Source organism: Alosa sapidissima, chromosome 23 (assembly GCF_018492685.1).
Source record: "Alosa sapidissima isolate fAloSap1 chromosome 23, fAloSap1.pri, whole genome shotgun sequence".
Lineage (NCBI taxonomy): Eukaryota > Metazoa > Chordata > Actinopteri > Clupeiformes > Clupeidae > Alosa > Alosa sapidissima.
Window position 1 is genome coordinate 1,524,499 of NC_055979.1, and position 24,155 is coordinate 1,548,653.

At 42.1% G+C, this 24,155-nt stretch overlaps 1 long non-coding RNA gene across 1 annotated transcript; it reads right to left on the reverse strand.

Moving 5' to 3' along the window:
- Nucleotides 1–8,362: 8,362 nt before the first annotated feature.
- On the reverse strand, nt 8,363–23,915 carry LOC121698358. Its single transcript, XR_006026750.1, has 4 exons — nt 23,898–23,915; nt 11,130–11,137; nt 10,757–10,761; nt 8,363–8,429 (listed from the first exon to the last, which is right to left on the reverse strand). It is a non-coding gene; the product is annotated as an uncharacterized LOC121698358 (long non-coding RNA).
- Between the last annotated feature and the right edge of the window lie 240 nt (nt 23,916–24,155).

The window sequence follows — 24,155 nt, forward strand, 5'->3', positions numbered from 1 at the left end:
GCCTGGCCCCAGCACTTGCCCCACTGACTGTCTCTTTGTTCCTGGAAATCTGAGGTCTCAGGTGATCCAGTGGGGTCATGACTCCCCTTGCTTGTCATCCCGGCATCACGCGCACCATTCATCTGCTCTCCCAGCGGTTCTGGTGGCCATCACTGAGGAGAGATGTCCAAGACTTTGTGAGAGCCTGCCCCACCTGTAACCAGAACAAGACCACCAGCCGTCCCCCAGCTGGTTTACTCCAGCCCCTGCCAGTCCCCAAGCGACCCTGGTCTCACCCGTCTCTGGATTTTGTCACCGGACTCCCTCCATCTGACGGAAACACTGTCATCCTCACGATCGTGGACAGGTTCAGCAAGATGGCCCACTTTGTCCCACTGCCAAGGTTGCCCTCTGCTAAGGAGACTGCTCAGGTGGTCATGGAGCAGGTGTTCCGGGTTCACGGGCTGCCTAAGGATGTTGTATCTGACCGGGGCCCGCAGTTCTGCCGTCTCCTGGGGGCCACTGCGAGTCTCACATCAGGCTTTCACCCTCAGTCTAATGGGCAGTCAGAGCGACTCAACCAGGAACTGGAAAAATCCCTACGTTGCATGGCTTTGCGCAACCCTCGGTCGTGGGCTCAACATCTGCTGTGGGTGGAATATGCCCACAACTCCCTCAAGTTCTGCCACTGGCTTGTCTCCCTTCCACTGTGTCTTCGGCTACCAACCACCTCTGTTCAACTCTCAGGAGCCCAGATACATTGGCCCATTTCCCATACTGAAGGTCATCAGCCCATCAGCTGTCCGGCTCCGACTACCCAGGTCTATGAGAGTACACCCAACATTCCATGTTTCTAAACTGAAGCCGGTCCATGAAAGCCCTCTGGTCCCAAACACAGCACCTCCTCCTCTTCGCCTCGTCGAGGGGGGCCCCGTCTACACTGTTCGCTGTCTGCTCAAGTCACGGGGCAAGGGGTCTACAGTATCTGGTAGATTGGGAGGGATACGGTCCTGAGGAAAGGATGTGGGTCCCAGCTGGCAGGATTGTAGACCCGACCCTCATCTCTGACTTCCACCGCCTCCATCCTGATGAGCCTTCCACCCGGAGGGGTCGACCAAGGGGTTCCCGACGTGAGTCTGTCCAGCCGGCTTGTCCTCCACCCAATCCTGTGTCTACGCCGGACTCTGAACCCGATCCTGTGCCTGCGCCTGCCCCTGACCCTGACTCTGAACCTTATCCAGTGCTGTCGGATGATGAATTCTCCACCAGCGATGATGTGATGGAACCGGTGCCCTCTGGGGATGAGGCCATGGACACTGACAGGTCAGAGGAATTCTGACCCTCCTCCGGTTCCCCTCCACCCGCCCTGCTTGGTGGCTCTGTTCTTGGGACTTATGGGGCTGTCCCTTGAGGGAGGGGGGGTTCTGTCATGAGTCTGCTCCCTGCTCCACTAATCGGATATTATTCCACCTCACTCTGCCTGTTGCCACACCCTCCTCACACTCACACTCTAACATATCAGGAAGCTCACCTGTTCATTGCTCCTAATCACTCCCACCTGCACCTTGTTACCAGCTTGTGTGTGTGTGTGTGTGTGTGTGTGTACTTAAGGCACAGGTCTCCAGACATTCAGTGTCAGTTTGTCTGCGATTCAGCGTGTTCCTGTTCATTGGCCTTCCTCAACTGATCTCCGTGCTTATTCCTACCTGTTTGACCCGACCTGTTCAACCGTACAACGACAATCTTCCCGCTCCTGGTAACCAGACCTGTTTTCACTGTTTTCAAGATTTCTGTATCTTCACTTCTGTGCCTCTACCCCTCTCAGAACACTCTGTCTGTGCCTGCCAACCCCAGCCCCAGCCTGTGCCGGTGTCTGCTGCTGCTCGCTCCACTCAGCCCCTCAGACCCCACTCCAGCCACTGGGGTCTCTCGCTCCACTCAGCCTCTCACAGACCCCACTCCAGCCACTGGGGTCTCTCGCTCCACTCAGCCCCTCACAGACCCCACTCCAGCCACTGGATTCACTGCCTCCACTCTGACTCTCCACTTCCCCTTTCCCCTTATTTAATAAAGATAACCTTCTGGTGTTCGTGAAACGCATCTGGTTCTCCTGTCTTGTACTTGACAGAGGCGCCTGCAGGAATGAATGCTATAGTACGCACACCACCTACAGAACCCCCCCACCCCCCTCACCCACGCAACGAAACTTTCAAATAATTTCAGATAATATTTGTTTTCCGGTTAGGTTCGTGCATTGGTCAGCTAAAAAGTAGCCTAGTACTAACATCCACATGCAATATCTTTACAACAACCCCTAACAACGAGCTTTTTGTTGTTTTAAAAAACATGTTATATCCATGATGAGTCTATATTAACTTATAACATTGTGTGCTGATAACCAGCATAGATAGTAAAAGAAAACAAGTAGCCTAACCTACATCTTCTGTAGCGTGCGTGCGTATTCTCTCTCCTGCTCAAACAAAAGGTGCATATAGTTCTGCATTAAGTTGATTTTGATAACGTTTTTACAAACTATGCTTTACAGAAAATTGTAAATAGCCTACTGTCATGGAGTCAATGGGATACTATGCGGAGTTGGGAAGTTACGGTAGGCCAATTTGGTGTGAATACACACACACACAGGGGAAATTCTCTCTTGCTGAGTAGCCTGATGGTACGCACAGTGCGTACGGCTGTACACATGCAGGCGCAACTGCGTGTGACTGATGATATCAGATGACAATAGGGGGTAGAGAAAAGGAGAAATAGAAATGAAGGTATAAGATGGAAGAGAAAGACAGAAGTAGCATCTCCTGATGTTAGCATGCAAATCAACTAGCACCAGTTGGGCTCGCTTGTAATTTCACTCTGTACTATGTGTGGCGCTGTAGTAGAGACAGTGCAAGTCAAAGGCAGAGCACCATTTGGCTGCATTCATGGCAACTCAAAGCCTACAGAATACCACATACTGTAGCTACTTTAAAAACACACACAGATATAGATAGGACAGAAGAAAGAAAGAAAGAGAGAGAGAGACATGGTCAGGATTCTTCATGAGTCTCTGAAAACTCCAGAGGTGATTAAATCAAAAGGCTCATTTGTTTAAGACAGATCAACCAGTATTTGCCCTTTAAAGTTAAATTCAAACTCCACAAGACCTACAATAAGTGAAATTATGTTTTTTTTTGTCTCTCCCATCTAAAGGCCTGTCTAATTTCAGCTCGTTCTCCTAATAAAATCTCTTTGAAGCCTCCTTCTCTTCTTTAATAAGGACACATGCTCTCAACATTCATTTAGCTGGCACATCAACCTCTTTCTCTCTCCTTCCCAACACACAAACTCTTACTATTTATTTCATTCTCTCTCTTTTTCCGCCTTCTGTTTTCATTTCTGTTGACATAGCATTGCTTAGTTCCTGTATTTTATATGAGCTAATTGGCCCAGGTGGATTCATTTGCTGCTAGATTTCTCTTTCTCACTCTCTCTCTCTCTCTCTTCCTTTGTTTTATCTCCTCTCTATTGTTATATAACTTACATAGTTTATTTTCGATACTATTAACATTCTGTGGAACATTATAGAGCAAGGCTTAGGATCATGGAAGTTAAGTCTATAAAAAAAACAGCATTTGGTTCAACAGCAATTCTTTGCATAACCTGTAGGGATCTCATACACAAAGCATGATAAACTAGATGTACTGCATAGCGGTACAAAATATGACCGCCGCTCAGTCCTGTACATACATTCCACAAAAATAAATCACATTAATCATTTGTCTCCATCTTCTACTCCATCCCCCACTAGAAACTTTTGTGTATGCTTGTTTGGCATGTGTGTTTGCGGGCCTCACAGAAAGTAGCCTACTGGCGCTGCAAAGGTGAATAGATTTGTAGCACTTGCCAAAAAAATTGTAGCATTGTTATAAAACCTTTAAAATCTCTAAACAATCACAAGTAGGGCAGTTCATCACAGGCCATCCATTGCAACTGGACTGATGAAAGGTACACCTGTAGGCTACATTGTATCTGGGGAAAGCAGAAGGTAGCAGCATAATGTATTTATTTATTATTAAACAAAACAATCCCTGTCAGATCTGTCAGAAATCCCTGTCAGTTTTCAACAGCTATCAAGAAGAGACGTCATATCATGGATTTTTGTGAATGTTTCTTCTTCTACATATGCAAGAGTTTAGTCATCTAGTTCATATGATATTCAACTTTATTGTCAATGCACAAATTAAATACCAGTAGTCTAAAACAAAATGCAGTTTTACCCAGTGGTGCAAATAGCTGACATGTCCAAAAGGGCCTTCATGAAATGCGTCGCTAGACTGTTCATACACATTTTAAACGAGCCAAGTTGAAGAGCTGCTGTCCGTTATTGTTCGTGCAAATATAGGCTGATTCATGTTCCCTTGCATTTTGCAACTGTGAGGTCCATGGTTAGTCTGGCTTTCACCAGACCAAGCTCAATCTTTTAAGAAATCGCCGGCAGATCAGGCTGGGTTCACCCAGCCTAGTCCAGGCGCCCGATAGAAATATTGTTTAATTTTGCGATTGAGATATCCACACACTGGTGCCCCCTCTGCAACGTTCGCCCCCCCGGTTTCAGAGCTATTCTAAATGCAAAAATGCACAGAGGGAGTTATGACAAAACCGTGACTGTTAACAAACTATAAGCTATATAAGGTAGGACCTATGCTAGGCCTTACACAACATACATTGTCACTAGGCTACGCTGACCCAAATAAAATCTCCTTTGGGAACCAATGGCTACAGTATCAAGCGGACTTAAGCTGCCACCTCTTGGCGAAAAGTTAATAGTTTTGCATATCAGTAGTAATACATTTCACACAGCTGCGTGCATCACGGAAAGCGCGAATGAAGTGGACACTTTTAAATGGGACTGTACAGTAGCTGAAGGTCTGTGGCTAAAGCAGCCATAATGAAAGTGTTATCATAGTTTGGATACTTCACACATACATGCTTTTTAATAGAATACAACTACCAAGCTGGAATCAAAGCACACCCTAAACACGCACTTCGAACAAACAAAAAGCGTCTCAGTATAGCCATAGGCAAAACTGTATCGGACTGGTGTAACGTTGGCACTAAATCAACCATCGCAAATAATGATTTTTGTAACACATGAAACAAATATGTGTAGGTACAGCCCTGCCCTGGATACATCTCTCAATGTGCGCTCTAAAATATTTGGTTTAAATGGAGATGTAGATCATCACGGGTGCATACAATATGGCTATATTAAGACTGCAGATCCTGTTCAACTGCTTCCTGTGCCCACAACTGTTACAAAATAAAAGTCCCTTTAAACTATCCAACTTTTTAACTGTTCAACTGTTATCAACTGTTCAACTGTTACTGTTTGTCAACTATGACTCCCATCAACTGTATCATCTGCCTTCAACTGTTTCAAAATAAAAGTCCCACTTGCTAGTTAGCTAGTTAGCATCATTAGCACTGTTAGCATTTTAGCAGAACTGCTAAAAATGATTAGCTAAGTTAGCTGAGTCACATGGTTAGCATGTTAGCATTTTAAGAAAACTGCTACAAATGATTAGCTAAGTTAGCTAAGTAACAAGCATGTTAACATAGTTAACATAGTTATCATTTTAGCATAACTGCTAAAAAAAATTAGCTAAGTTAGCTAAGTCACATGGTTAGCATAGTTAGCATGTTTTCCAAAACTACTAGAAAACATGAGCTAAGTTAACTAAGTAACTTGGTCAAAATAATTAGCTTTGTTAGCATAACTGCTAGCAAACATTAGAGCCATTCCAACTGTCAGTTATCGTCAACTATCTACCTATATAGAGCCTTTAAACTATTTGTCTATCAACACACATTAAACTATCAGTCTGTCAACAACTTTTAAACTATCTACATGTAACTTTTAAACTTTCAACATTCATTTCAACTATCTGTCTATTAAACTATCTGTCTATTAACAACTGTTAAATTATCTACATTCAACTTTTATACTGTCTACATCTAAACTATCAACTTTTTATTAAGCTATGCTATGCCTGTCCTAGCTTCATTTTCATGCACTCGTAATTCCCTGGAATTACATTCTCTAGTTATTATTATAACCTTTTCTTTTTACCTTTTCAAGAATGTTGCCTGTTGACAGACATGTTGAAATAACCGTTCTGAAGGTCTGGAGTGGGGCAAGAGAGTTGTTATTTCAGATTTTAAAAAAGATTTTAAGTTTATACTTTTTGAGAAATAGGGGATTAAAAATGTTAAAAAGCTAATTTTTCCCCCATAGAGTTGAATGGCTGTGATGTCATAATGGCCTAAAGCCAGCGGCGCTCGTTAAGCTCCCAGAGTAGTTCCCGGGCTAATCAGAACACTGGCACAGGTGTCACCTGTGAATCCAACTGTCTCAGCTTCTAATGCATACAATGTGGCGCTCCCCAAAACTACACATCCTGTTTAAGTGTTTCCCGTGTGTCAAAATAAAAGTCACAGCCATATCTCGCTATTGCGCTTTGCGCATTATATCTCCAGAACGGCTTGACGCATATGCTTCAAATTTGGTACAAGTGTTTATATGGACTCAAAGATGAAGTGAATTGATGTTGAAGGTCAAATGTCAAGGTCAAAAACACTTTGAGTGTTATATCTCAAGAACGCCTTGACACACAAAGTTTTTTGGTACTAGTGTTTGTATGAACTCAAAGATTAAGTGATTCAATGTTTTTTTTCTTTCAGGAATCTCCCCACCAACATTAAGCCAGCAGCTTTCCATCCACTATTGTAATTCCTCTAGCATTACATTAGGTATGTTGTGGTTATTGGCATAATTGATCTGGCTCTTAAGCTCATGTTGCCTTTAAATGCAATTAGATGGGTTTCTATTCAGCTGATTCGTGTATGTTATGTGTAACCTGTATCAAAGTCCTTGTAGGCAAGTCACCCCACTTGGCAGCCATCTTGGTGACGCGCTTCTTCAGGCAGTTATTTCTGGCAACTATTCAAATGAATGGGGAGGCGAATTGAAGGGCTCTCACTGACACATCTCACAACCTAAATGCTGCACTGCTATGTACCAGCTGGCTACTGTTACATGCGTATAATCATGAAGATTTGGATAAAGAAATAAAGCATCTCCATCCACTGTTATTAAAATAAAAAATGTACAGTCAGTTCTGAACAGCTGTGGGATCAAAACCTAATGTCATCAGTGCAAAGTTTACGGAAACTTAGGTAGAAATGCAACAAATCCAAAACCTTTAAATCAGTTTTAATTGCATTATGCTTATGATGACTTATTATACAAACCCACCCCTGTATGTATGCAAACTTCAAGTTTCTCCACTGAGGATTTCTTATTAAAATGGTCAAAATGTGCCTTAAAAAGTTGAATGGAAACCCAGCTTGTGGTATGGCTGACAAATGGAGACCCATAGATTTTCATGTAACCCCAACCAGGATAGTGAAAGTGAGACAGATGAGAGAGATACTGTTCCCTACATCAATGGCAGAGGTCCAACTTCACATTGGCAAACATTATACCTTGGCAAATGAGTCAGTGCAACGCTGTGTGTGAGAGACTTTTATTTTGAAAAGCCTTTTTTCTTTTGTTTCTCTTTGGGGAGACAAACTTAAACTTTTGTTTCATATGCGGCATATTGTGTGAAATGTTCCACCCACAGCCTCAGTGGGATCTTATTTGTTCAAAAAGCTCATCATTAATGAATTCAGTGATGAAAATCAATAGAGCAAACAGACAGACTGACACAGACCATAGCCTTGTGCTTGCCTGCAGCAAAGAAATCAGAATTAAATGCTAACAAAGTTTTGTCTAATTTTCATGAGAAGTTATTTTAAAAAGTGAGTGTTTCTGATATCAATTTGATATCAAACTATGATGGTAGAGTTGAAAGTGTCTTTACATTTTAAAAAATGATACCTGAAAAAAAAAAGTATACCTGAGGGTGTCTACAGTGCTTAACACATTATAATTGTGTAGTTGGCCTTGGTATTAAAAGAAACGTATGAATACTTTATTGTAGAGGGCAGGTATTTTGGTTTTCCAACATCCAACTTTACATTTAAAATGTGAATAAATACTTTTGTTTTGCAAATATATGCAAATATTTTTCAGACAAAAGTTTTTCAATTTTCCAAACAATTTAAGAGCTATTAAACTAGTAAACTTTGTTTATTTGAAAGGTCTTCAACATAAAATTATGCCCCCATATTTATTTTTAATTTAATTTTAAATTCTATATTTAATACTTTTCACAGTATTAATTTGCTCGGACGGCTGTGTCACCTGACATTTTGAGGGTTTGAGATGACAAAACATAAAATATATATAATTTGTATGATGAACAGAAAATATGTTCAAATTTGACAGGTTTTATAGAATAAAATGATGCTTGTTATGAATCATTTAAAATGATTTTAAACCAAGTAATGGACTCGGACACCGAAATCTGCATGTCATGTCATTGACCCATAAATGTATTTAAAAGACATGCTGCTCTTAAAAGATTAAAGGTGTAGAAAGCAATATTGTCAAGAGTAGTACATTTGGAAATGTGCTAAATGCAACAGTAAAAAAATACCAGTATTGCCAGTATGTATACAATGAAAGATGGTAAGACTGGACAAATATAGATTGGACTCCTGCTTTTCTCTGTTTGCAATGAAGATACAGAGAAAGCTATAGATAGCAACTCAAGTGTAATAGACAGATTAAATGTGGATTCTGGATCATAGAAATTTACACTGACTAATTTGCTGCAAGTGAGCTGATGAATCAGTGTTTAGTGAATAGATTGCATATCACGTAAGAGTAGCAAACTAAAGCCCATAGATTGTTAGGCACTACAATGCCTTGATTGATACCAAAATCATTTATGCCATTGCATTTGTTGCCAGTCAGGCACAGTCAGATGGGCAGAAAAGGAAGGCATATTTATATTCTTCTTAATATGCCAAAAACAGTTCATTTTCAACAGAAACCTTTAGTTAAAGTAGGGACACTTGTTTCCCTAACAAGATGTGATAACAAGCCGAGCTGAAAGCATTTGGACATTGGAGCCCACAGAAGAAAGTGACAAATGAGGGACCTAGTGAAATTTAGAGATTTAATAAAAGGCCCCTCTGCACCTTTACACCCAATGACCTTGAAGCTGTGTGTGTTCATTCATTCTCCCAAAGCTGGAAGAAAATAAAAAATTAGAAAATGTTATGAAATTATGTTTGGATGTTGTTGTTGTTGTTTTTTTCTTTCTCATTTATTTTCAAATACACCACCTGGTGCTGGAGCCAGCCTTGCGTGGACGGTGAAGCGGCTTGAGGGCCGGCAGCATGCAGAGCTTGGCACAGTCTGGCACAAGCAGAAGTACCACGTGGCATGTGCCACACTTTTTCACTCCACCGCCCATGCTAATTGGTTTGAGGCTCCTCATGTGCTGGACATGCTGGACACATTAGCGGTACATGACCGTGGATCCAGAAGTGTGCTTACTGGATAATGCAGCAAACTGGAGTGTTGGTCGCTAAGCCTATTCTTTTATGGTGTGGTGACTTCCACTAAGAAAACAGTGAAAAAAAAAACACATTGTTTATGACTATGAAGACATTTGGGAAGTTTAAGAGATTTTTTCTAAAAACATCATATTTGGGACTGCTAAATCTTACATTTGGGAAAGAGGAAATTATTGAGTTGAATGTCCCTTAACATCCATTTAATTAGGATTTAAGAAAACAAGAAAGTTAGGGATTGCAATCAGGATAATTGTTTGTGAAGCATGATGAAATACTTCATTGTCTCTAATATTCACAAAAGCAACATCAATGTTTGTTATTCATGGAATATTTATGCTAGTCAAAGTATGTTGACTACAATAGCCCAACATTAGCAATATTTGCAAACCAAATTATTCCCTTAAAAAATGCCCTAATAAAAGGTTATCCTTTCAATACATCTGCTAATAGTGGCCATTTGCATTCTCCTCATGCATTGATCAACAAGCCCTGAATAAATGAAAATTACCAAATTAAAAGTACAGGCTAGTGAATATGCACCCTTTATAGAAAAGTTACCTGTTAAATAAAATATGCGGCTTTGGGTTTGCTGTCAACATGGCCTAAATTAAGTTAGCACTTTAACATTGGGTGGCACATATTTTAATTATTTAATTATCATAGAAAAAAGATTATAAACTGAAGACATGAAGTCAGCGCATTTGCTGTGTACACCTACTGTGCCATGCTGCAGGAGCCTGTGTGTGTGTGCCACAGCAGTATAGACACACAGCTTGAATGCATACTGTACATGCACCATGCAGAGGACGTGTTTGTGCTCCAACATCAACAATTTTGCCGGGTCCACAGGTGTGCGTGCACGTGAGCAGAAGGGCCTTTTTCAAAGATTCAAAGCCGACAGTATTTTCCTGTCCACTGTTTCTGTCAAAGTCACATGTGAACGTTATATGTCATAAGGAGCACCAGTGCTGCAGGCTCAACTCATAGACACAGCGAGAGACACCAGACATCCTGAGATGAGCTCTGATACATGCCTTCTCATGTCGCCTGTCAAACATATAAGCTTTATTGTTCTGCCAGACTCAGGCGAGTGTTTCTGCAGACTGCTTCAATATTAGCTTTAATTATTCCCTTATAAAATTAATTAATGGGTGTATTAGATGATAGCCTTAGGGCTGTGATTAGAGCGTGTGCTGGAGAAGGGGGAACGAGCTGGCTTTGTTCTATCGGCGCCAGCACCAGCTCTCTGTACTATGCCTTCAAAGCTCATTGCACTGACATTGAGAGGCAGACGCTAATGAGTCATGCTATGTGTGTGTGTGTGTGTGCACGCGCGCATATAGGTACACATATTTGCATGAGATTGGGTTGACAGGCATGTATTTGTGTTGGTTTGTGTTTGCATATGTGCAGACTTTTAAGGTTTGTGTTTGAATATGTGAGGGTGTGTGTGTGTGTGTGTGTTTGTGTGTTTTTGTACTGTGGGTGTGAGAATGCTTGTTTGTTTGTGTCTGTGCCTGTGTGTGTGATACAGAGAAAGTGGAAGACATATCCATTAAGACCTTCCTGAATTGTGACAGAAAGGTGTATATTTGTAGATGATGTTGATTTTTCTTTTCATAAACATGGATTTCTGACTTTGTGTGTATTCACAAACACGGATGAGAGTGTGCGAGTGGATGCGCTCATAAACACGCGTGTATGTTTGCACTGCTTGCGAGCAGATAATCACACTTTAATAATGTCAAGCCATGCATGTAATGAAATGTAAAGATGAGCGGCCCACAGAACATTATTAGTGGAGAGAGAGGGAGAGAGATTGGGCTGCTCTGCTTTGTGCTGTTGGGCCAATTTCACTGTTAGCACAGCGGTGGGATTAGCAAGGGGAGACTACCGCTAACATGCTGCCATTGCAATGCTTCCTCTCTTCCTCTCCTTCTGTCACTCTTTCACCATGGTTTTTAAACCTGTGTCACTCAGCCAAGTGTCCATGCACAGCAAGATGGCACACACACACACACACACACACACACACACCACAAAGGGCTGTTTCCCTGTTTGTGGGCATAGACGTCAAACACCTAGATTCCTCCCTTGGCAGCCATTGTTGGTTTGTGTTCCTCTGGGCGCTCCATCCATTAGTAGGGCTGAATGCATTCCCTACCAACAGATGCCAAAACAGTTGACTGAAACATCGGTGCAGGAATTTAAACGACTTGGTGCATTTTCTCATTTCTCGTTTTAAGTGTTATTTTGTCACCGGCCAAATGAGCCGCGCCAAATTGTAAAGCTTGATTTACATGAGCTTTGCTGGTGGTTTTGCAGATAAAAGAGTAACCCATGATAATATCTCTGTTTAATCTTAATTACAACATAATTAATCCGCATGAGATATTTCTGCTGCCTTGACTCTCCAACACTTACTCCCAGCAGAGAAGCCTTATTTGTATGAAAGGTCTTCCAAAGCAGGTTATCTGGAGTCTCCATCACTGGGGAGATGACTAGCAGGCCACCAGAGAGCAGATGCTCTTGGCTGTTTTGTTGGTGCGAGAGGTTGCAGTGTTTACCTTACACTTATGAATTTTCCATGCTGATAGCCCGATGTTGTGGAAACAACAGTTAGGTGAGGATGTAAAAATGATGAAGGTTGAGTTAGAGGAATAGGTCACAATGTTAGAAAATAACAAACACAAACATGCAAACCAAACACATCTTTAGATGTACACCTTTCTTAACCACACTCTCTCTCTCTCTCTCTCACACACACACACACACACACACACACACACACACACACAACCTGACACATATCCACAATCCAATTCAACCCCCCACCCAACACACACACACGCGCACACACCTACATGCGCATGTTTGACAGTAATCTGTGATTAGCAGAGCAGACTGTGGTGTGCGAGTGCACCGAGGGCTGCCAAGGCTGCGGCAGCGTCTCCAAATCCTCGAGGTGCCGCTTTCATTTATCTCCCTCTGCCAGGGCGCCCAGCTGCCAAAAGCAGGTGGCACACTTTGGGCAGAAAATTGACTGTCTTTTAAGAGGCAGAGCTCCTGCAGGCCTAAGGTGTGTTTGATATAGTGTGTGTGTGTGGGTGTGTGTGTGTGGGGGGTGGGGGAGTGTGGGTGTGTGTGTGTGTGTGTGTGTGGGGGGGGGGGTTGGGTGGGTGTATGTGCTAACCTGTGTGGGGGACCTACCACATACTTTCTCTCTCTCACACAGACACACACACACAAACACACACACACATATGCACACTCCCATCTGGATCAACCCCCTTGACACCACTTTCTATAGATAGCGCCCTCCCCCTGGCCTCCCAAATGCTCTCCTTGCCCCCCATCCCTCATCCGCTCAGTGCTATTTGCACAAGTTCAATTTAGAGGCTGATAAGCGCTTCACATCTGTACCAAGAGCCGGGACTGAGTGCTAGTCAGGCGCACGGCCAAATCACAGAGAAAGAAAATCATTATAGTTTGAATCCGAATCATTGCTGGATCTTTGGCTTCTCTGGCTGTGCCCCCTGCACAAGAAATTTGGTTTGAGTGTGTGTGTGTGTATGCGTATGTGTACGAGTGTGTGGTGGATTAAATAGCACTGCCTGCCGTCTCTCTCATTCTGCAACAAGTACCTATCAGGAGCCGCAATGCATGCTGGGAAGAGGCAGGTCCCTCTCCAGCTGGTGTTGCCTGTGCTGCTGTTGAGCAAAGGAATAAATAACCTCTATCCGTCATCTCTCCTTGAAAATCCCTTGCTTTTTCTTTTTTCTCCCGTCTTTCACCCCCCTTTCTCACTCTCTCTCTCTTTCTCTCTCGTGAGATCTCATCAAGCATGATTTTTTAAAGCATGTAACTTGCATGAGCCTGGCAATGAGCCTGACAAAGCCCTGCTTGAGCCTGGCAAAGCCTTGCTTGATTGAAATGGTGCATTTGATTTTTCATGTGAACTGTGCTTAAATTGGACTATTTTCCTGTGATTTTGGTGATGACTTCTACTTGCCGCCCCTCCTCACATGTTGTTGTGTGCTTGATTGTTTCCCTTACAGATGTGTCTGGTTTGTCAAAAATCTCACTTTAAGATCAGTTTTATTGCTGACAGGTACAGTATATGCAATATGTTTCTATGCAACAAACACCATTACCCACTCTCAAACACATACTGTATGTGCACACAAACAAACACACACACACACACACACACACTCTAAAGAAGGAGAGATCAAATCTGGGTTCAGGGGTATAAGATGGACATGTGGCTTGGAGATGAGTGGATGCTTGTGTGTGTGTGTGTGTGTGCGCGCGTGCGCACATGTGTCTTTGAGAGTTTGTGTGTATGTGTATTTGTGTTACTGTGTTAGCACCATCAATCCTGTTGGCTATCCACTTCTTAATCCTGAACTCTGACCCTTGCATAGCATGGAGGCCAAACACTCAATGATGACACACTCACAAAAATGCTGGCACCTTTACATTTTTTGAGAGGACATGAGAGAGGGAGAGAGAGAGAGAGAGAGAGAAAGACAGAGTGAAAGAGGGAAAGAGAGAATGAGCAGGAAAATAGATGAAAGGTTTGCTGGATGAGCATATTTAGCTCTTAGAGTGAGAATTTGTCTTGACTGCATTCTCATCTCAGCTCACCCCTACTCTGTGGCATCAAACATTTTCACAAACATGCCAAACACACCCAAAGACTTGCCAGACTGCCCCAATCCAGCTCACTGTTCAACATTTCACTGTAATTAAATATATTCAGAAATATATACAAATGGCACAAGAAGCCATGATTAATGTCTTCAGCAATTTGACAAAACAATACATTTTATCTTTCTAGAGCAGTGTTTCTCAAAGTGTGGTCCGGGGACCACTGGTGGTCCGCAAGCTATCCTAAGTGGTCCGCGAGCAGACATGATAAAATATAATATCTTGCAAGGTTGAACCAACTTGTATGTAAATCCAAACAGTTCTGCAACATGGCTATGTAAGCTACACCAGTTTAAATCATATGAATTCTCTGACACAAAAAGGAAGGTGAGGAGGCCTATTGTGTAATATACTGTTGAAGTAGGTTTACTCTTTCTTTTAGCTAGTGGTCCGTGAGGTTTTTTTTATTGGTTAAGTGGTCCTTGGTCTGAAAAAGTTTGAGAAACACTGTTCTAGAGTCATGTTTCAAGCCTTGATATTTAAACCACTTATATGACACGTCCTGAACAAGCCACTAATACAGTATGGAACATTTCTTGTGAGGTGCAAAAATGTGGGCCTGCCGGCCCGTGCATGATGTAAAAGTCTTCAGTTCTATGTAAAGTGCCTAACATAATGATATGCTGTACTGCATTTTAGAATGATTAAAGGATTTCAAATTGAGGCATACTGTACTATTGTAACCTATGCCAATGCCATGCATGAACTGTAATGCAAACTTACTTCAATGAGAAACGGTAACCGACTTTATACAAATTAGACCTGAATTCATGCTGTATCCTGTGTGTAGACGGAAATCAAGATGTACATGTATGCTCTATGTCTGCTTTTTTTATATTTTATTTTCGGTAACACTTTACCTGACAGTTTCGACATAAGAGTGACATGACACTGACGTGCCACCTGCAAGCGCCGTCCATCGCACCTGCGCACCTGCCCAAGAGCAGCCATGCCAGACCACTGGGTCCGGGAGAAGCCAAGGATCCTCACAAGATCGTACAGCGTGACATGAACTTATTGATATCTATCCCTTCTTTTCTTTAATCTCTTTTTCCAATGTTAAGGTTTTAGTACTGAGGTAATTGGGGTTAGTTTATCGTGCCTCCTCCTTCTATTCTGAAATCAATATTTATCCTATATAAACTATACTATACTATAACCTTATTCTCTGGTGTCTTTGGGACAGGTGTGATTCTACGTTAGAAAGCTAGTGTTTGGTTTTGGTTTTGCTGATCATCACAATGAAACCAATGCTTGCGCAAATTTTAAATCCCATGTCCCAAATAACCTCTGGGACCAAAACAGTCCGCACAGCCAATTGATAGGACCTAGTCATTAACAAAATACCTATGAACTCATGCAAACCTCCCTAAGCCTGTACAACTTCCAATGGGGAGACCCGCCTAAAATAGCCAACATACAGTAGGGTTAGATATGACAAATAGGCAGTGACGGTCTGGCAATCTGGAATTTTGGCAGATGCCAGCCGGAGGGGTCGCGGGCCCTTGTGGGCCACTTGGGCTGGCCGGCCAATCAGAGAGTGGCATGACTGTCACAGCCATGCGGCCCATTGATTGTAAACGGCGGCCCCAAGATCATTTCTCTCGGCCCCCTTTCTAGCATCAATAATGTTTCTTGGCCAAACTTCTCCATATACTTCACACCTACCAGTATGCTAATCTGATCGTTATTATGACCGCCGCACATTTCCAAATTTCCGTCAAGGATTCCCGGGACACTGTAAGACCGGGGTACACGAAACTTGGTGGGCATGTAACCCCACATGGATAGCATGGAACCATCATTTTTCGTTTTGATCTGTAGCCCCCCCGCTGGACTGGACCCCCGAAAGGAGGGTAGGGCAGACACAGTTTTCTGTGAATATCTCGAGAACCGTAGGGTTTAGGAGGACCATTTTTTGTTGTATTGATCTCAAGGGGCCATGTCAACCCATTCCATAACCACTCATTTCATGTATAGCGCCACCTAGTTAAAAATTAAAAAGCAAAAAATTAGGTGTTTTCATCACAATATCTCTGGCTGACATGGTCAAAACTGCACGAAATTGAAAGTGTAGGATCATTATGACACCCTCCGAATGCATGCCAAGTTTCGTGAACTTTCGTTCATGGGGGGCCTTACAATAAAATAATTTATGTGTACATTTAGTGACCGTACACCAACAAGGATTCCCGGGACACTGAAAGACCGACACGAAACTTGAGTGGGCATGTAACCCCACATGGATAGCATGGAACCATCATTTTTCGTTTTGATCTGTAGCCCCCCCGCTGGACTGGACCCCCCGAAAGGAGGGTAGGGCAGACACAGTTTTCTGTGAATATCTTGAGAACCGTAGGGCCTAGGATGTCCAATTTTTTCCGTATGTTTGCCTCCAGGGGTCATCTTAACCCATTCAATGTGCACACATGTGCATAAACAGATACACACGCACACACATACATTCACAGTAATCCTACGTATGACACATACTCACACAGTAGACATATGTACGCATGCATGCACATGCACAAACACAGGCACATACGCAGGCACACACACAAGCACGCACACACACACACACCCACACACATAAACATAAACATGTACACGCACACATGCACACCAGAATTTCTCAGAATTATGAACAGGCAAGATGGGGATGGGGTTGTATAAAATGAATTTTACATGTGAAATCTATGAACTAATCATGTTTTGGTACTTGTTGTCTAGCAGATACCAGTGGGAATTGAGTGTGGATAATGCAATTTAGTGTAACTTAGTGCAGTTTGGTGAGACAGTTAGAATCATATAGGCCTTTCAGCGTGATTTATTTTTGTGGAAAAAATGTGCTGGACTGGGCGGCGGTCATATTTTGTACCGCTCTGCGGTACATCTAGTTTATACCAGATATGGTAATGTGCATAACGTGCATGGTTTGAGATAAAGCTAGCAAAAAAAAAAAAAACAATGAATCGAGGCATCAAGCGGCACAAGGGGGGAGTGGAGAAAAAGAGAGAGAAATCTAAAAGAATACTGTTTGTGAAACTGACAGTAAAAAATGCAGCAAACTGACTGATTTGTTTTTAAAATCAAGTGCAGCTTCAGCTAGCACTAGCGCTAATAGACTAGATACACAAGATAATTTGGATGCTCTAATGCTTATGGCGACAGAGAAAGAGGTACTAATGAACTTGGATTCAGATGACGTAATAGACAGGGTTGCAGAGAAAAGCAAACTTTGTACCTTGTTAACTGCATGACGGTAAGACATGTTTTTATTATGTAGTGGCTGGCTCTGATGATAATTCATTTATTTATGCATTGGGGTTGTGCATTGATATGTCCGTGTTTTGGTGCAGTTGTTTATAGCATGGGAGTTTACGTTCACCATCACTGAGGCTATCAAAAGTGTGTTCTTTCCGTGCATCAAAAGTTCTCTCTGCGAGTTGCGTGGTCTATCTGTCTATCAACATCCATTAAACTATCTACCTAAAGTAAACACATCCATTTAACTATTTGTTTATCAACATCCATTAAAGGTGCCATGTGTAAGAATTGAGGTAAAAATACCAAAAAAAATGAGCTACACACATCAAACGAATGAGAAGAAATAAGGGCGATGATGTCAAAATGACAAGGTATAGTGCTGCAGACAGTAAAATATATGCACACAGCCATCCCATAAAGTTCGTACTAGACGAGTGATCCCAAGTCTCCCGGAAGTTCCGGGAGTCTCCCGCATATTGATAGTGCCTCCCTGACGCCCGCAAATTAGATAAAATCTCCCGGAATCTAGATCAAGAGCTAACACGTGAGACCGAGACTTGAAATCGCGTGTGCATCTGTATGTAGCGCACACACGACGGGGGAGAGAGAGGGGTGGGGCGTGTGTGCCTGACAGAGCCGGACAGTAACAGAGTACATTTACTTGAGTACAATACTTGAGTACAGTTTTGAGGGATCTGTACTTTACTCGAGTATCATTTTTGGGGAGTACTCATGACTTTACTCAAGTACATTTGAGAGGCAAATATTATACTCTTTACTCCACTACATTTCTATCTATAACCGTGAGTACCCATTACTACTTCTAAAAAAAAAGGAAAAAAGAAAAATCTCGGAAACCCTCAATTTGTTGTTTCCCTCTCAAACGTGATTGGATTGTGCAGGCGCCACTGATTGGAACAGCCTATCAGCAATCACCTTCAGCTTTCCGCCAAAGTCAACTCCATGGTTAGATTTAGATAAGAGACGAAACCATGGACGAAACAATGGATGAAGACGCAGCAGGTCCATCCCGGGAATGTGCCAAGCTGTGGCCCCACCTCGCCAGACTATTTCAATTTTCTGAACAAGTTAATGATAGTTTTCGCTTCAAGTGTTTCCATTACAAAATAGTATTTTGTATTTCCGTACGAATTAAAATACGTATTTTAAATACATCTGTCTGTACTTTTACTCAAGTAATGAAGCTGTGTACTCTGTCCGCCTCTGGTGCCTGAGCGCATCCAAGACAGAGAGCATCCTGATTGGCCTGTTTCGCTAAATCAACCAATCAGTTTTCAGTGTATACTAGATGGCTAGTTGCCAAGGCTACATGAAAAGACCAAAGTACCAAAATCTACATTATTTATTTTCACAATTTCTATCTATAGGCCTTCCTTATTAAATAAGGTTTTTGGTGCTAGGTTGGTGTGAGGTATTTGGTGGACTAGACATTATTGGGCGCTTCGTGATACCTCCCTGAAATGACTTTTTGCAGGTTGGGACGTCTGTGAACCCATTTCCTGTTGGTGGACTTCGGTTCTCGCGCATCCTCAGTCCAGAGACGTGTGATGTTCAACGATATTCAGCAACCAACTGAAACACAGTAACTCGTCTGGTAGCCATGCTAAGAAAATTGATAACATGCACAGTGCTGTGAGTTTGAGTGCAGCTTTTGGTGGGGGTTTGTCTTGATGTAGTGCCAGCCCATCAAAACATCACTTAATTGTTCTTTCCCCCGATGCTTTCCTAAATATCTTACCCGTGGACTTTCCCCCAGACTGCCTTTAAGTTTCTTATCCAGAGAATACGGTTACTTCACTCCTGTGCAACGCTAAGTCGCATGCTCATTACGTCATGGTAGCATTGTTTTTGGAAAAAAGTTTATTACTCAGCCATAAAGTGAGTTACGAGATTATGATGCTAGTCACACAATGTTGTATTTCTCTGAAAAAAAGGTTCATATAAAGGCTTAAAACGCTTTAGATGTAAGGTTATTTGATGTCAAAGTGACGCCAAAATGAATGGGGGGTTGATGGAATGCTAGCTCGAAGTGGTCGACTTCTAGCTGCCCATAGTGTCTACGCTCTCCGAACGTTCGCCTACCCCCATGGGCATAGCAACCAACATACAACAGCACATTCAAAAAGCACATTCTGTTTACTAATCTGACATAATTTTTCTAACTGAGAAAACATTGGAAGACCCTTTTGCAATTATGTTAGCACATAATGTAATCTGAAAACTGCTGCCCTGATTAAAAAAACAATGCAACTGATCTCAGCTGGTATTCTGTCTATAATGGATTAGAATTCTAGTTTTAAAAGCTGTTTGTAGTTTTAATCAATATTATTTATTAGGTTTGATTATATATTATTAGGTTATTAATATTGTATTGATCAAAATAGAAACTGTTACATAGATATGAGAAATCACATATTCAGATAGGAGCCTATAAACTCCCTGTTTTTATCCATACTAAATACCAGTAACCATAGATCAAAACCAATTAGTTGCTTATTAAAGATTTACCAAATTCAACGACCTATTGAGTAAAAATAATACATTATTCAATGAAGACCTAATACATATGCAATGATACTTAATACAGACCTTGTTGAGCACTAATACATACAAATATTAGTGTATTGAAGTAAGTAAGTTTTATTGCAACAGAAAGTGTTTCACACAGACATAAGTATATAGTATAAGTATATACTGTATACTCTTTTGATCCCGTGAGGGAAATTTGGTCTCTGCATTTATCCCAATCCGTGAATTAGTGAAACACACACAGCACACAGTGAACACACAGTGAGGTGAAGCACACACTAATCCCGGCGCAGTGAGCTGCCTGCTTCAACAGCGGCGCTCGGGGAGCAGTAAGGGGTTAGGTGCCCGAACCGGCAACCCTCCAGTTACAAGTCCAGAGTGCTAACCAGTGGGCCACAGCTGCCCCAAAAAGACATAAACAAACAAATTAACAAATGATAATAAAAAATAATCCATAAATGAAATCAAAATGTCAAACAAATGGGCGTGACCCAGCATTCCTTTTAGGAAGAAAAAGGCACTTTATTGATACCAAGGAAATGTGACAGACATATTTATGTTGGAAGTCTATACCACTGTCTCATACAAATCTCAAATAAATTGTCTCATACAAATTAAACATAAGAAAATGCTACTTTTCCATATTATTACTAGAATCAATCCCCACCCGGTCTACTCCATGAGACATGAAGGCATTGGTGAACACAGTTAATAAGAAGGCATTTGGGGACAATTTATGGGACATTTAACATACAGTAGGTTTCATTACTAAGGCACACAGCAAATGATGACACTTCAATATCTAAATCTATGTTCATGTCTATTTGGGGTGTCAATATATTATTACAATGATCTTATTTTGACATGACATGAAAGCTCTTGCTTGCTATAATATCCTCTCTCATGTCACCTCTTTAAATAATGAAACACTATTATAATCATCTAAGCTATTCTTTGTATTATTGAGTAGATAAGCCTGTGTTGTTAAGCCCTGATGTTGATACCCTTCAAATGAAGTTTTAAATATTTTAGGAAACAATTAGTGAACCAGAACGGAACAGATGTTGAGAGGTTATCCTGACTAAAATGCATAATTATCTTCCAGATGTTTGATGTTGCACATGCAACATTCTCTCCGTCTCTTTCTCTCTTTCCATCTCTATTCTCTTCATCCCTGTCCTCCTTAACAAAGGCTCTGTGAACAGGTAAGATTACAGCAATGGCAGTTATGTCAATTCCGTGCAGCCGATTGAGTCTTCGAGTTGCGCTGGTTGTCAAGGATCCAGGAGGATGAGACATTCCTTCCTCTCATATTAAGGTCGCCTCAGTACTTTTTAATTAACTCCGAGTTTTTCATGCTTGCCAGTTGCACACATGGAAACTTAAAAACAGGCAGACAAATGAAAGGATAACCATGCGGGTGGACACACACACACACACACACACATGCATGCACGCACGTACGCACGCACACACACATGTTTTCGTGAGTGCTGGCATATGTGCCTTTTGGGCATATTTTTGCATGTAATGTTCTCCTTCGTCTCCAGACTGACATGCCTATTTCAAGGTAAATGGAAATTGAGCCTATGTTCCTCCCTACTTACTGCCTCCTTATATCAAACCTGCAGATAAGGAGACCGACAAATGTGAAAATGTGCTGTTGATCTGCATCTAGCATGCTCGTTTGAATGAGCAAATCAGTAATGCATCTTTATGCAGCTATTTGTGTCTCTCATACCTATATCTTACACTGTTATGTGCCTCTCTGTCACTCTCCATCTCTTCCTTTTTTACTCTTTTTTTCTGATCCCCTCTCCCTCCCTCTCTCTCAGTCCGTGTTGTTGTATGAGAGACCCAAGGTAGTTGAGGTCCCACCCTGCCACATTGCCATGTGGTTGGATATAAGGAATTATTAATTAGAAGAAAATTAAGCTTTCTTTTAATAACGAGCCCTTGGTGATCTAATGATCTGCTGGGTCTAATACTTACAAAAAAGATGAAGTAACATGCACCGATTTGTTCATATTCCTGCCGTTGTGGCTAACCATCTGTTGCTTTGGTTTCTCTAATCTCCCTCCCTCTCACTCATTCTATCTGCCTGAACCTGGGGTGCGTTCAAATTCAGTTTGAGTCCCACTCAGCTTCAGACACATGTACGCATGAAGTGGTCACAGTGTCATCATTCAATTCGTTAGATGACATCAGTCATTCCCTTTTCATTTCTACCTCCCTCACTCCCTCTGTCATGGCAGGGTATGTAGTCATGGCATTTTTACATTTCTGCTCTCTGAGAAAGCACATGTGCGGCCTATTTGACGCCGTATATGGCTTCAAGTCATCTCACACTGGGGCAATGGACGACTCATCCCATTAGCTATCGTGGACAGACCCGTGGCTGACCCTGTAATTTGATGGAAATTATGTCTTTGGGGGACATCAAATAAAATATGAAATCTCCCAGGTCAATTACGGTTTCAGCAGACTGTAATTCTCATGGTAATGCGAATGGGTTTGTAGCGGTGGGCCGGGCGACCAGACCCAATAATTTGAGGTATCAGCACCAAATACAGGTCAGCGGGATCTGATGGGTCACTTCTGCTGAAGGGGTTCACTGTCTGGGGCGAGTCATTAGAGACCAGAGGAAATTAAAGCTCACACATCTACGTCTTTTTATAGATATATAATCCACAAGTCATCACTTACTGAGATACACACACACATGCACTTAGTATAGAGACCATACTGTATATAGAAATCAGATGATACCTAAACAAACAAAGATGCTCAAACAAACAAATGCATATACACATATAATTCAATAACCACAGAGGTGTATTTTGTAGAGAATGCACACACACACACACACACACACACACACCCACACACAAACACACACACACACAAAGGACACAGGGTGGCCACAGACCGTTTAATCACGCTTTCCCAATTTTCCATTCATCCTCGCCAGATCCGTCATCATCTATCATAATCAGTTTAATAGCATCTCCTGTTGACCCCGTCATCTGGAATACCTGCTGCAACCCTCTCCGTATTTCTCAGCCCATTAATTTAACAAATTTTAATTGTGTATGTTTTTGACAGCTTTAATTTCTCCCCCACCACCGTGAAAATTCATTTCCTATTTTTTTCTACTCCTTTTTTGTCTTTTATCTTTTCTCTCCCTCTCTCTCTCTCATCCAACCTCCTGCTGCTAAATTAAACTAAAAGCGACAACAGATGAAGGCGCTGAGATGAGATTTGATGTGTGAGTAAACTGGCCCTGCTTTTTTTGCCAAATCAATTATGGACCCTTTTTATTTAGAAACATTCATGCCCATACACCTCACTCAACCCCTCTAAAACACACTCCCGATAAGTCCCACCCTGCTTCCTCCCCTTCTGCCTGAAGAGGCCTTCTCAACATCGCCTTATGCATGTGTTTATGGTGTGTGTATGTGTGTGTGTTTATGTGTGAGTGTGTGTGTGTGTGTGTGGGGGGGGGGGGGTCAGCCTTGGCAGCAGACATGAACTGGAGCAGTGGCGTAATGGAGGGAGAGGAAAAGTGACACATAATTACACCGGACACGTTGGGCCGCCAAAGGCAAACAAATGCCAGTTAAATAGGTTCTGAACTGCGCTACTGAGATTAATCACCCCGGTATTAACACTGCCATATGCGAAAGATCAGTCACTGCTGGGATTTTTTCTCTCTCCCTTCTACATTGACACAAATGCATTCACTTATTTCCTACCATCCCCCCACCCACATTTACAAACCCACATCCACCCCCCTATCCTACAACACACACACACACACACACACACACACACACACACACACACACACACACACACACACACACACACACACATCTCCACACACACACATCACCTTCTTAGGTGTGCTCTCATTCCTGTGGTCAAAGTGGCACACTTTTCAATCTGTCTCTCAGTGGGATCCCATTAGCTTTTAACAAAGGCCACTGATACAGACGAGCACTAATGGAGCACGGGGCCAGTCGCTCAGGAAAGTGCCACATTGTTTCTGAAATGACCATTTTTTCCCTGTTAACTTCACTTGCTTGCTCTCTTACTCTCTGTCTCTGAGATTGCAT